Genomic DNA, 13,370 nt, shown 5'->3' with positions numbered 1-13,370 from the left:
AAAAAAAAAAAAAAAAAAAAAAAAAAAAAAAAAAAAAAAAAAAAAAAAAAAAAAAAAAAAAAAAAAAAAAAAAAAAAAAAAAAAAAAAAAAAAAAAAAAAAAAAAAAAAAAAAAAAAAAAAAAAAAAAAAAAAAAAAAAAAAAAAAAAAAAAAAAAAAAAAAAAAAAAAAAAAAAGAAAAAGAAAAAAAAAGAAAGAGCTGGTGCAGAAAAGTCTACTTAAAACTTACTACAATCCACCAGGAAACAAAAAACCAAACCAAAACAAAACAAACAAACAAAACAAAACAAACAAAAAAGAAATAAAACCCAAACCAGTAGGTCTTTCTGTGCTACATGCTTTATAAATGCAGAAACCACTTAGATGTTCAAATATACTGATAACTGGGGTGCTAGAAAAACACAGCAAGAACATTTAGTCAATTACAGCAGCTCAAAACAACTGATAATAATGTTGCAAGATGAGCTATAGAGAGAGGAGAAAGTGCAAAGCAATGCTTCATTACAGAGTAGGATGTAAGGGTTACAATATTCCAGCTGCTAGCATAAAGCAAACACTTCTAAAGAAATGCTTCCATTGATACATACCAAATATTCATTTCTTAGTCTTTCCTGTATGACTATTATGCAAGTTCAGGCTTGGCTTAAATAACCAAAGCATCATGATTCAGAACAGAACTACTGAGCTTTTGGAGGGACTGAAAATTGAAGTTACTGCAAGTCTATACAATGTGTAAGAGTCACACCCTGACTCATATTGATGGCCTTAGTATTTAATAATAATTAATTAAAAAGTTAAGCTAGTAAACCTCATCCATAAATTATTGGAATGGATCACCCTAAATGTCTGACTAACAGTGTTACCCTGCTGGAATCCTGCCTTCCCGGCAGAACATGTGATATGCAAAACCATTCACTTCCAATTGGAGAGGTCGGGGGGAAAAAGGAAAACACTGATCTGGGAAGAGCTGTCTGAGACTATTCTACGGCCGCATGCAATTCCGCTTGGAACATTAAGGCCAACTTGAAATTGAGAATGATCTATGAAGAGTATGTTTTCAATTCTGTAGCCTCAAGTCTCTTGAAATGATACAAATAATAAAATTTAGTGTTAAAGAAAAAGCAAAAATGGAGGAAAATAAATGCCCAATCTATTTACGAGCTCTTACAGCATCCAGGCTCCAGAACTACTCACCAATACTTTTTACAGAAGGATCTCCAGAGTTTTCTTTTCTCCTTTACCCAACATACTGAGAAACTCCTGCTATTGCAAAGACTCTGTTTTATGAACACTTCAAAAATCTAATTCCTGTTCTTCCATGTCCTCTTAAAGAGTAATAGTAGGGGAGCACAATCTTTGCCCAGCTTTAAAACAGATACACAAAATAATTTAACATAGCTGGACTAAATATACTGTATCAGTCACATCAAAATGTTAAAATTAATTTCTTGGTACCCACTCTTCATTCCTAGTCAATAAGAGCATCTTTCAAACATAAATTCATGAAAGGGGGAAAACCCCCCAGATTTACAGCATATTAAACTAGTAAAATGAGCATCCTCCTGTTAAGCATTCCTAAAGTTTTAATAGTTAATAAACAATTAAGAAAGCCCCTGGAATTACTTTTTCTATATTTCCCACTCGTCCCCCCTGGTGGACCACAGTAGAATTCCTGTTATCAAGTCTCATTCAAGGCTTGGAGTGGTATTCAACTGCAGTCAGAATTTCTTCACTAAAAGTTTATTGAAGACCAACCTCTCTGAGCAAATCAGCAACCAGCTTTTGAGACGTTTCAAATAACTTCTTTGTCATATAAATCAATTTTCTGGAGGGTGGAAATGAAAATAAAAAGGAAATTATGACAAGTAATTATGACTAGAAATTCATAATTCCATGTAAAAGGCAATCTGTAGTAGTTCTACAGTAGCTTGCCTAGGAAAAGGGGGGGGGGGGGGGAAACCTGAAAGGAAAGGATTTAGTATATGGATTAGCAGTCTAGCAGCAGATGCAGAAGGAACAGGGGACTAAAACAAGAGGTGTGTGTGGAAAAGAAGGAAAGAAAGGGGCATACTCTTTCCCTCTGCAGCACTAAAATGACACTTATGCAGCTGTGAGGACTGTGGGCCCTGTGTGTCCTGTATGTCTGTAGTGCCTAATCCAGAGCAGAGAGAGGTCATCCTATTACACAGTTCTCCTAAGGATGGGCTATATAGCCAGAAAGGAATGCTGATTCTCCTTTCTGTACCTGTATTTCTTTAAAGTAGTTAATGGATTTTTTTTCACCACCATTGCTCTGTGTTGCAGTGACACAAATCAATGGAATTGACCCTACTCAGGGAAAACTTGTAAATTATTTCCCTTGTGGCTGGTCTCAGCATCACTGAAAGAGTCCAGCAGATTTGCTTTCCAAATTAAGACACTATGAAATTTCTTTTTAAAAAAAATATAACATAGTTGCCTGTGAAGCTTAAACAGTTATAACTTTGCCTTTTTAAAAAAATAATTTCTTAGTTGTCAGCTGTTTAGTGCTGTATATCTAGTTTTCCCAGCACATCTTACCATGAACTTCTCAATTCCCACAAATGCCTCCCACTGTAGTAAAAAGTTCTCTTTGTAATCAACGTCCCACAAGCACAATCCATATGCATAAATAGACAATCTTACTGAACCATGTTTCGAACACCAAATACTTAATTTTGTTAATGAAAACCTCACTACTTAATTTTAAACAAAACTGCAAGGAATTCTTTTGCTAGAATCAATACCTTGCTTCAGTGCAAGTGGTTAAACTAGTGCCTCCATCTTTAGCAGGTTTTTGTTTTTAACACTGTGAGGAGAACATTATGAAAGCATATAATACAAATGTCCACATGTTCCAAACCTAGCACAGAAGATTTAATATATACAGCTGAATGGCTGCTGCTTCTTGAGAGTTTAGTGGGCTGGCAGTGTACTCACAGACAGTTTTTATTATGTGAACTTTCTGCAGAGGGCAAAGATAAGGTCACATCAAGAGTGCTCATCATTACTCCTTGTTTCAAAGAGTCCTTGAAGTTTTGATGAACCTTTGTTGTACTGAAGAAGCTACACTCCTAATCAAATGGGATAATTCTATTGTGATAAGCCGACTCTGACAAAGGCTCAGTGAGGAAGTTTTCCCTGTTGAATCATCAAAACCTGCAAGCTGTCCAAGTTTAAATACAAGTTAGCTACCTTAGTTTAATTAATTAAAAATGCTGTGGTTTAACAGGTGTGAGAGTTGTCAATTTTGCTAACTTGTTTGCTTTTTTGACTGGATCTGCACCACAAGTCTGAGCCTGTGGTTGCAGTGCAGTGGCAGTTGTCCCAAATAACTTGATTTCATGTATTCAGTATACTGTCAGAGCAGCAGTCATCCCTGTTTTCCACATCAGTATCAATAACAATAAAAAATCACCAGGTGGAAAAAAAAATACAATTATTTCACTTCATTAATTCCTGAGTAAAGAAAGTTATATAAATGGTTTGAGAGAACTGATGAAGAATTACATGACGATCCTCCACCTGGCTGGGATTGTTCCAAGTGTTTCAACTTTTTGGTGAGACTTTACCTACCATTATAGTGATAATTAGTACTCGGCATCAGCAGAACATGGCAGGACAACTGTACACCTGAATTTGCCTTTGACTTCTCTGCATCAGCATCCTCTGATGTCTTTGCCTTTTCATGGGGAAAATATTACTGCTACTTTTTATTCCTCCCCATTTGATGACTCAAACTCACAACCACAAAGAGATGAAAAGACCTAAATGAGACAAGTATGCTTTTCCTTGCATCCCCTTCTCCACATTGCACATGAATTATAAAGTTTATTCATTAGGGGTTTTTTTGCAGTCCTCGTTCATCACTTCTGCAATTTTTGTCAGTTTCACAGAATAGAGTGTCATTTGCTTCTTCCCTACACAGCATAAGGAAGTGACCTTGAAGGTAGTTTTTCTAGATTTTAGTGAAAAAACTTCTCATATAAACTAGTCTTCATCTATCACTTTTTTCATTGTTCTTAAAGTCTCTATTCATCCGTTTACACTGAAGTGTCTGCTTGTATGTGCTGTCCTACCTTGGGTCATCTGTATCAGCTTCTTCAAAGAATTCACTCCTGTCCTCATCTATTTTATACAGGTTGCATCTTTTATATATGTACTCAGAGTATCCCATGACACAAAGAAGAAAATTGTCTGAGAGACTGGGCAAAAGTTTCTAAATAATTCTAAAAGTAATGGGTTCTACTGCTGCAGAGTCCCTTGCTGCAGGAAAGGATATTGGGTATATAGACACTTAAAAGTTCAGAGCCAGCACATTTTCCACATCTTTTACATGACCGCTGGCCTCCAAATGTGGATGAGTATGCTGTTGAGGATGGTAACACCACAAGCTTGTGTGTAGAGTCAGCAGACTTCTGCCCAATTCTGTATCTCATAAGAATCCTAAACAGAAATTTAAGCTGTCTTCTGGCATACATGATTGAATAAGATTAATTATAGAAAACACTTTCTAATTTTCCCTCAAAAGGAATCTACCCCACACCACCTGAACCTAATGCAATTTTGAGGCAGAGAGATCAATTTGCACTAGTCAGGAAGAATCTGGATTGTGTGCTACAAGTGCTGTCATTCTGCTTTTTTACTTCACTGATATGCTAAAACCATTGTAATGTAAAACCATGTTAATGTTTACCATGCACACAAAGAATAACAGAAGTACAAATGATATATTGTGAACCCTGTCATAAAAGCTCATCCAACTCCTGACTATATGAATTTTCAAGATACTGATCACCAGAGTATTGCACTCCTTGGAAGAGAAAGAAATGCATTTATTTCAGAACAAAAATAATAAATAAATATATATTATATGGGAAGTTCCATTAAGCAATAAATTAAGCAATTTAAGCAATTAAGCAATAAAATGGCTGCAAATCACTTTATTCCTCCAGTAAATATCTGTGCATGTACTCTGAGATTATAAACCATCACAGAAACTATAATAAGCAAATGAGCCCTCCAGAAAACCTAACTCAGAGCCCAGTACAACCCATCATACTTAATTTGTTTGTCTCCATACTATAGTGGCTCTTTTTGTTGCTTTACTTAACATGCAACACACAGAAAAACAACAGTAACATGACTGAGAATTAAAATAGTGTTCAGGTTCTCAGTCAATTATATAAGAGTTTGTAATTTCCTCTTCAAGTGCAATAAGGTAGAGTTTAATTAGTAATTATTTGCATCTACACCTAATGATAACTGCAGAACAAGATGCATGAGCAAGTCTCTTGCTATAAAATCAGGTGAACACACATCATGGCAGCAAAATGCTGGATGAAAGTAAGTTTTTCAGTAGTTTCATACCCAACATCGACAAATTACTCAAGCAACAGAGGAGGATGAAAAGGAACATGGTCACAGGCTGAGCAAAAAGTCCATTTAGTCCAGCCTCCTCACTCCATTGAGTTTTGATCTTAATAGAAAGACTACAAAAATGGCCATTAGGGAATCCTGAAGAAAGAATAAGAACTGAGCCAGGCCAGAACAATGCTACTCCTGTGTGCCCTCTCAGACCTAGCCCTGCAGTTTTGGGGTACATAAAAGCAGACTCCCCAGAAATGTTTCTTTTTTTTTTAATTTCCTATAAATTTTCCAAATAAATGGCCTGAATACTGTAGCTTACAGAACACTCAATAGGTTGTTTTGGACTGAAACTGTTTTTGTCGCACATACCAGGAAGATGACCAGCAATCCAACAAGTGGAGCTGTTCCCCAAGCAGTGACAAGCTCACTGCCTCTGCCTCTGAGATGCCAGCCTCTTGCCCAAGCAGCATTGTTCAGGACAGCATTAAGAGCCCCAGCAGTACTCTTGGAAACAGGAGAAGAACCACACTGTACAGCCAGTACTTACCTCATTAAAAAGGTGGTAATGACCACAGATGATTGTAACCGATGCTTGAAAGCATTATGGCACATTTACCTGAAGTCTCCATACTACAAACCTCTAGTACCATCAAAAGGAACTAAGTGCTACTCCAGATACAAAACTACAAAGTGTATCATGTGTGCACTGTAGGTTGGAACTAATAAAATATCTGTGGATTCTAAGGCTCATCTAACAGAGACACACAGGGAAAGAACTTTTGCTGCCAAGTATTCTTTCTGGGGTTTTCCAAATTGCCTTATATAATTACTTAGCTGAGAAATTAAGGGTAAGTACACATGCCAATATTTCCATAGGATTTTCTTCTGCCAGCAGGAATAGAGTTATGTAAACTCATTGTCTTTTATGGTAGAGATTTAGATACAGTCATGTCAAAATGAAGAAGGAAAATGTGTTCCACTCTAACCTGACCCGAGTAACTCTGTGGTGCCAGTGTGTGCTTTCTAAGCATCAGTACTGGAAGAGTTCAGGAGTTCTTTCTGATAATGTACATATTAAGCCAAGGCTTAAAACACACAAATTTCTTATTCCTCTTCTTCAACTTGCTCCCACATAAGTATGCTAAGGTAGTAGACAGACAATCAAGTTAGTGTTAATTGATCCACAGACACTTCTTCCTGTAGGATGAGAAAATCCTACTTATTCTGAGGGGTGAGGGGGGAGAGGGTTGTGTGGGAGTTTTTGTTGTTGTTATTGTTTTGGGTTTTAATGCAGTATTTACAGAAGGAAACATCAGGAATCCTCCCAGCAACATATGCATAGGGATTCATTCAGTAATGCTGCTGTGAATTTGCCAGATCAGAAGTCCAAATTGAATTGCATGTAACACTCAAATAATGACTCCTACTATCCTTCTACATAAAACATTTGAAACTAATATTTTGCACCTTTCTAGATCACACCCTCAACCAGTGTGGTTTAATGAGGTGAAAAACTATTTGAAATAAAACCAAAATACAAATAGTCAAAATATTTTTTATTAAAATATTTTTGATGGCCTTAGATCCCAAGTCCTAAAAATCAATGTCATAACTGTAGTGTTACATGGTATGTATTAATTCTTATTTCTGATTTTCCAAGATTTTAGCCTTTGAGAAGAGATTCAGTAAAGCTTTGTCCCGGATCTAGTATTATATAAACCTCCCATTCCATGTGTCAACACAGCTCTGTTCAGGTAAAGTACGCTGGGGCATAGGTAGAAAATTTTAGCACCCAGAGTATAAATGCTTGTGAATGAGTAGAAACACGTATATACAAATTTTTTGTGTTTCAATGTGCATATGAGCTGTACCACAGAAATACCTATACTCTCTAAAGCTTTGTACAAATATTATTTTTTATGCCCTTCTTTTTTACTCATAACCAACTAAAATTGTGTTTCCTGCTCAGTTGAACTAGTGGCTTGACAGAAGTATTGCAAAAATGAGTTTGCATTTCTGCTTATAAATTTTGTAAGCGGGAAAGCTTTAATTCCCTAAAGTTTTCAGGAATCAAGTAACACTGAGCAAACTGTTCACAATGTATTCTTCATGCACAATACATAAACATAATTAACAAGCACAATATACACATTCAGATGGCCAAAACTGCTAGCTTTCACCCCCACAATTACTTTTCTCAACCAAATTCTACCTGTGTTACACATGAACAGAAGAGCATCTGATACAGTCCTACAGGTCCAATTCAGCTCTGAACTACCATAAAGGAGATTCTAGTTCCTGTGCCAGGTTTGGTAATAATTAACAACTATGAGTTTTTTCATGCAAGACCAAGAGCTGCATTTGTCCCGTGTGTGCAGTGTGTGTCTTAAGACATAATGTGTCTTGCTCTTTTCAATTCTTTTTCCTCAGAGCATACAAAAGGTTCCAAATAATGCCTCTGCCAGACCAGTTCTAGGCTCCATTCTCCACAGATAACCCTAGAGTTATGAAGAGCTGTTCTAACCAAGGTGGAGTCATTTCATAGGCACAGAAAATTACAGAACGTGTAAAGACATCAGCATGTAACTCCCTGGAAAAAAGGTTTGTAATGGCTAAACTGGGATGAAATCATAAACATAGACTTTGTTTGATAAATATCTTCATCTAACTTAAATTATATCATGAATTTCCCTATAAACCCCCTTCCAAAAAAAAAAAAAAATGGAATGGTGATTCTTTTCTCTTCAGCAATATGCAGGTTGTCATTTCTTTCTCTCTGACTTAATGAAGAGGAACTTTTGTCCCAACTGTTTTCATTCGGAAAGGTCATCATCCCATATTTCTCTTTTTTTCCACAAGTAAAACTATAAAATGCAGAGAATGTAAATGACAGAATAACCTCAGAACAGATGCAGTTCAGGCAAGGATGTACTATAGGAAGCACTTGACCCAAATGACCTACTTCTGGGGCCTTTTTGCTTCAGGATGACACAGCTGTACCGCACAACACATAACCTGGAGATTCCACACCACTGATGACTAAGAAAAAGTCATCTATTGGTAATCATCTAATGGTGGTAAGTCAGAAGTAAATTAATGATCTGCTCTAGAATATTTTTTGTTTATTTTCAGGTAGGTCAAAATTAAATGTTTACTGATACACGTTTTTATTAGTGTTATTGGTTTAAATTCCTTAGCACCTGCAAAGTAAATCCTCAGGACTGAACCTGAAATCCAGAAATGAACCACAATGTGAGAAGAACACACCTGAGTGCTTTAGAAGCAAACAAACAGACCCCTTTGTCAAGTGTCTAAACTGATGGTATGATTTCTTTCTTTAAAAATAATCATTTACCATCAATAAATACCAAAAAAAAAAAAAAAAAACAAACAAACCCTCACCAAAACCAGCAACCTGTCCCTGGTTTAGCTAAGAGTCTTCTTTGAGGTCACAGAAAACTGGAATTAAGACTTTCTTTCTCTCTGAAAAGTTCCTTTACTTCAGAGGTTGTATCACTTGGGGAAGAGAAAAATTTTAAAATAATTCTTTTTTCTTCTTCTTTTTTAGTTAGAGTCCATTTTTCATCTTTAATTAGCACTGAATTTTTAGTTATATGTTATGTCACTTGGCACTTCCCATGAAGGTGGTGTACAGAAATTCTAGCATTTCAGATGGAAATAGCACTTAAATCACCTCAGAATTTTACGCATTGCACATAAATAAAAAAGGACTCTTTCTCCCTTAAGGTAGACACTTAAGGAAATATATGCACAAGTAAGAACAGATCCTCAAATAGCAGATGTTCTTGTGTAAGATGGCTCAAAAGGTCCATGAATTAATATTATAAGAACAAGAGAAAGTACAGTCTTCTGCCTTTCTATTTCTTATTAAATTCATCATGTTATTATTGTACAGCTCCAAGAAAGATTGATTAATTTACCAGGTATGAGGAAATTCTAATTCCAAGTCTAGAAAAAGGAAAAGCAGCATTGGAAACTAGTCTGTTAAATTATTTGTGTTTACTTGTAAACTGTTTAAAAAACATATTTTTTTTTTGGAAAAAGAACATTAAGAAACAGTAAGACAGTGAAGTTAAAGCAAGAATTCATTTGTTCTCACTTATCAAGTTTATTCGAGTCCAATACTCCCAATTTTAACTGTAAGATTAACTAAACAAGTAATCAGCTTCCAGTTTAGCAAAGAAATAAACAAGTCATTTTCCACCATTTTTAAAGGTTTATCTCAGTCTGGTGAATCCAATAGCTGAATTTTCACTATCCAGTGAGAGCAGAATAGAGCCTTTGCATATGCTGTGATATGAAAAACAAAGTAAGCACTTTTACCATCACGTCTTTCAGCATAGACAGTGTTGACATGTGAAGAAGAATATTTCCTGCAAATTAGAGTGGCTAGGAAGATATTTGCAATTAATACAAGAAATGTGCCAAACACTGTGTACCTTACTGCAAGAAAAGTATGTCAGTGGTCTGGTTTAGAATTACATTCAGTGTTAGTGTGCCAGAAGTGAAGCGAAAAAGGGGTGGTGGTAGGAGAAGAGATTCTTCCTAGTATCACATCTTAAGCACCCTTGCAGGTTGGGGCAAAACCTAATGTTTCTTACATTTTAATTCTGATCATAAAAAAAGATGTTGAACTAGGCCTTTTCTTGACAAATAAAAAACTTTTCAAAACAGCTAAATGAGATTTTTATTTATGTTACACTGCAAAACAAAAAATAGGACTACACAGATGGGTAACAACATTTTATTTTTTGCATTTGGATAACTCTAAGTTGTATTTTATGTTCTAGCCCAGAGACTGGCTTTACAAAACTGGTTTCATTGACTACTACTGGAACTTTTCTAGATTTATGGAACCATCTGCTGGTAAAAATCAGCAGCTATTTTATGCCTAACTAGATTTAAAATAATCTTTTGTTCCATAGATAGGCATATATTGCACACAGTAGCCTGCAGAGCATCTAAAAATGTGGGCTGATTGTCACCTTGGTGTTGGTAGGAAAACAGTTGCCTTATCCAATATTCCACAGTTGTGTGAACAACATGTATTTTAACATGATTTCTATTCACAGTTTAAGTGAATCATTTCCCTTTTAATTCCCCACCCCCATCTATTCATTTATACACAGATGAGCAAAGCACTTTGATGAAAGTAGGTTCCAAAATAGACTAAAAATTCAGAATTTGCAAGTTTATTTTTGCAGAGAGAAATTATATAAAACAAGGAGCCAAAAACAAAGGCAATGCCTTTATAACAGAGTACATATTTGCTTATTTTAAAAATCCCTCCTCCCCCAAATCAAAACAACCCCAGAACCAGACAAGATAATATTAATGCAAGAACCAGACAAGGATAATATTAGTGCAATTAATTTAAGCCAATCCTAAGAAGAGTATGTTCCTGAGAAGCTCGCATTTTGGAATATTCTGTGCTAATGTACACCCTATGCAATGATACTTCAAGCATTTCTCCATACAAATTAACAGGTGTTTGGCCATGATATTATCACATAGCACCCAAAATGCCTCACATTTATGTCAGGGCATGTTTTGAGATATGCTCCAAGTGATTGCCACATCTTCAATCAAGAATGCTGCATGATAACAAACCATCTAAACTAAATCTGACTATTTTGAGCCCTTTTTCTGCAAAAAAAACATTATCTTTGTCCTGCTGATGTTGAGACAGTCCTTTGCAGAGAATACCGTATTTAGATGTATAATGTTTCATCCTTAAAATTGGTTGTTACTCAGCAGCAGTATCTCAGAGTTCAACAAATGGGCTTTAATCGCTAAAGACATAAACACAACTAACACTGAAGGAAATGGGTTATTGTTCAATAAATACATTCCAACCAAGTGCCTGTAAGTTCAGTCAGGTGTGAGGCCTAGCCATTTTCTCTGAAACAGATCTGTGTCACAAAGAAATGCCAACCTTCTAAAAACATTACCAAATAAGAAAATTTAGTTAACCTCTAAGTAACTTCCCTGACAGACTAAACAGATTAAACCTGTTTCATTTACTGAGTGCAATGACCTATTTATTTCTTTTTGGAAGGAAGGTGTCAAAGTTGACATTATTGGATATTGCTTTTTCTGCATGTATTGCTACATGTGTTATGATGTGTATTTTTCACAGTAACCTAGACATTTCTTGTTTCAATTAAATAAGCTTTACTGCACAAAGAGGGATTTCAGATTTTTATTCAAAAATTGCAAGAAATAAAAGATCCGACATAAGGAGGTTTTCAGAGTACATCAGTTATTGTACGGCAAATCCCCATAGCCTAAAAAACTATGTCTTATAAAGGTCATTTTTATAAATGTGTATTGGGAACAGAGAAATAAGGTTTGTATTTATACCAAAACAAATATTGATTCTGTGCTAAAGCAACTGATTCTTACCATTTTTAGATTCTGTTAAGTCTTGGGATTGCAGTTTCTCTCAAGTAGCACAAGGAGAACAATCTGAAAACAATTTAAAAAAAATTAAAAATGGAAAAAAAAGGTAACTCCAACAGTCACAATATTTATTAGGTATTTTTTGCCAGTCTAACAGTGAGTGAACCAAGTATTAACTTCAGTAGTTAAGATTAAAGTCATGCAAATTATTCTAACCACACAAATGGTTATATATCATGCGTCTCTGCACTTCAGTGGTCTGTAGGCTTAAATATAGGACAAAGGAATCCCTGGTACCTGGATTTGCAGAACCCCATGCTATTCTTAGCAGTCAGTACATTTCTGAAGAGCAGTATACCTAATGGCTAACACAGGCAAAAATCACTCAAGAGGACAAAAAGCTGTCACTGTATGCTTACAGTAATTGTGGTCCATTGTTCCCAGGCATACTACGAAGTGTGGGTTTTTGCAATCAAGAAACAAGTATAACACAATGTAACAGCCCAGAGACTAGGTATTTTTGGAAATGGCACTGCATTACATAACCTCCAGTTTTCTCCCTCTCTCTCTATTCCACAACCCCCCCTCTATTTTAAACAGGGAGAGAAAAAAAAATAAGAGTAGGTCCTTGCGCATTTACCTCAAATTATCACTCCCTTAATTGACTGAATTTGTAGCATACGTCCTTTATCAGTTGCCTCATAATGACAAGAAATTAAAGTTCTCTTCTCTTGATTATATATTTCTTACCTTAAGCGTGTATGTATGAAATGTAATTAGGTATGAGTCATACGTTTACACAAATACAAACATACATACTGGATTAAAAACTGCAAACTCCTATGTACAAACAAACGTTTGAAAGAAAGCACCAGATCACTACATGTTCAGCAAAACATGGTTTGTTTTGGTTTTGTTTGGCTTTTTTTTTTTTTTCTCAAAAGAACCACGCAAAATTTAACTGCTGCACATGCAAAAATGCAGAAGGCTGTTGCAAGAATGACTGCTTTCTAAAAATAAACCCCAACAGCCTGAGAGGAATCCAGTGTCAGGTCGGAGAAGAGGGAGATTTGTTTCACAAGGGAGAAGAAAGGAGATGATAAACCTATGCTAGAGCCTTGCATGCATGCTGACAAAACCGAGTGCATTAGGTTCAAAAATACATTTTGGTGTTTGCAGAATGCAAAAGCAAGAAAAAGAGAAAACATTATAGAAAATCACTGCTCATCTCCCCTTGCATGTGTGCGGAAAAATCCACAGCCTAAAAATCCAGCCTTAAAGCACAAAGACAAAGAGTTAAACACATACACAGCACGTTTTCTCATCTTCTTTTAAAAAGACTGTTTGGAAATGTGCACCGAGAGGGGAAAGCCAAGCTGCAGCAAAGTCCGGCTAAGGACAAAAAGAAATGAAAAGAAACAGAAAGACGCAGGGAGAGGAAGGGATGAAAAGAAGGGGGGGAGGGCAAGAGAGAGGGGATTAGTTTTAAAAAATAAAATTCTGTGGATTGGAATTGCATATACTTACAGACAAAAGCCCCCGCTCCCTGCTCACTTTCTG

At 35.8% G+C, this 13,370-nt stretch overlaps 1 long non-coding RNA gene across 1 annotated transcript in view; it reads right to left on the bottom strand.

The window, feature by feature from the left end:
• The window catches only part of LOC114054668, a 21,380-nt gene extending 8,010 nt beyond the window's left edge, over window positions 1-13,370 (bottom strand). The window contains exons 1-2 of the long non-coding RNA XR_003570543.1: window positions 13,338-13,370; window positions 11,814-11,876 (exon numbers count right to left, since the gene is read on the bottom strand). This is a non-coding gene — a long non-coding RNA (uncharacterized LOC114054668). The remainder of the gene's footprint in view (window positions 1-11,813; window positions 11,877-13,337) is intronic.

This window comes from Empidonax traillii, unplaced genomic scaffold (assembly GCF_003031625.1).
Source record: "Empidonax traillii isolate 1590-97213 ecotype Southwest subspecies unplaced genomic scaffold, ASM303162v1 scaffold37:size1818073, whole genome shotgun sequence".
Lineage (NCBI taxonomy): Eukaryota > Metazoa > Chordata > Aves > Passeriformes > Tyrannidae > Empidonax > Empidonax traillii.
Note: the sequence above shows the minus strand (reverse complement) of the source record. Positions and strands in the feature narration are given on the sequence as shown.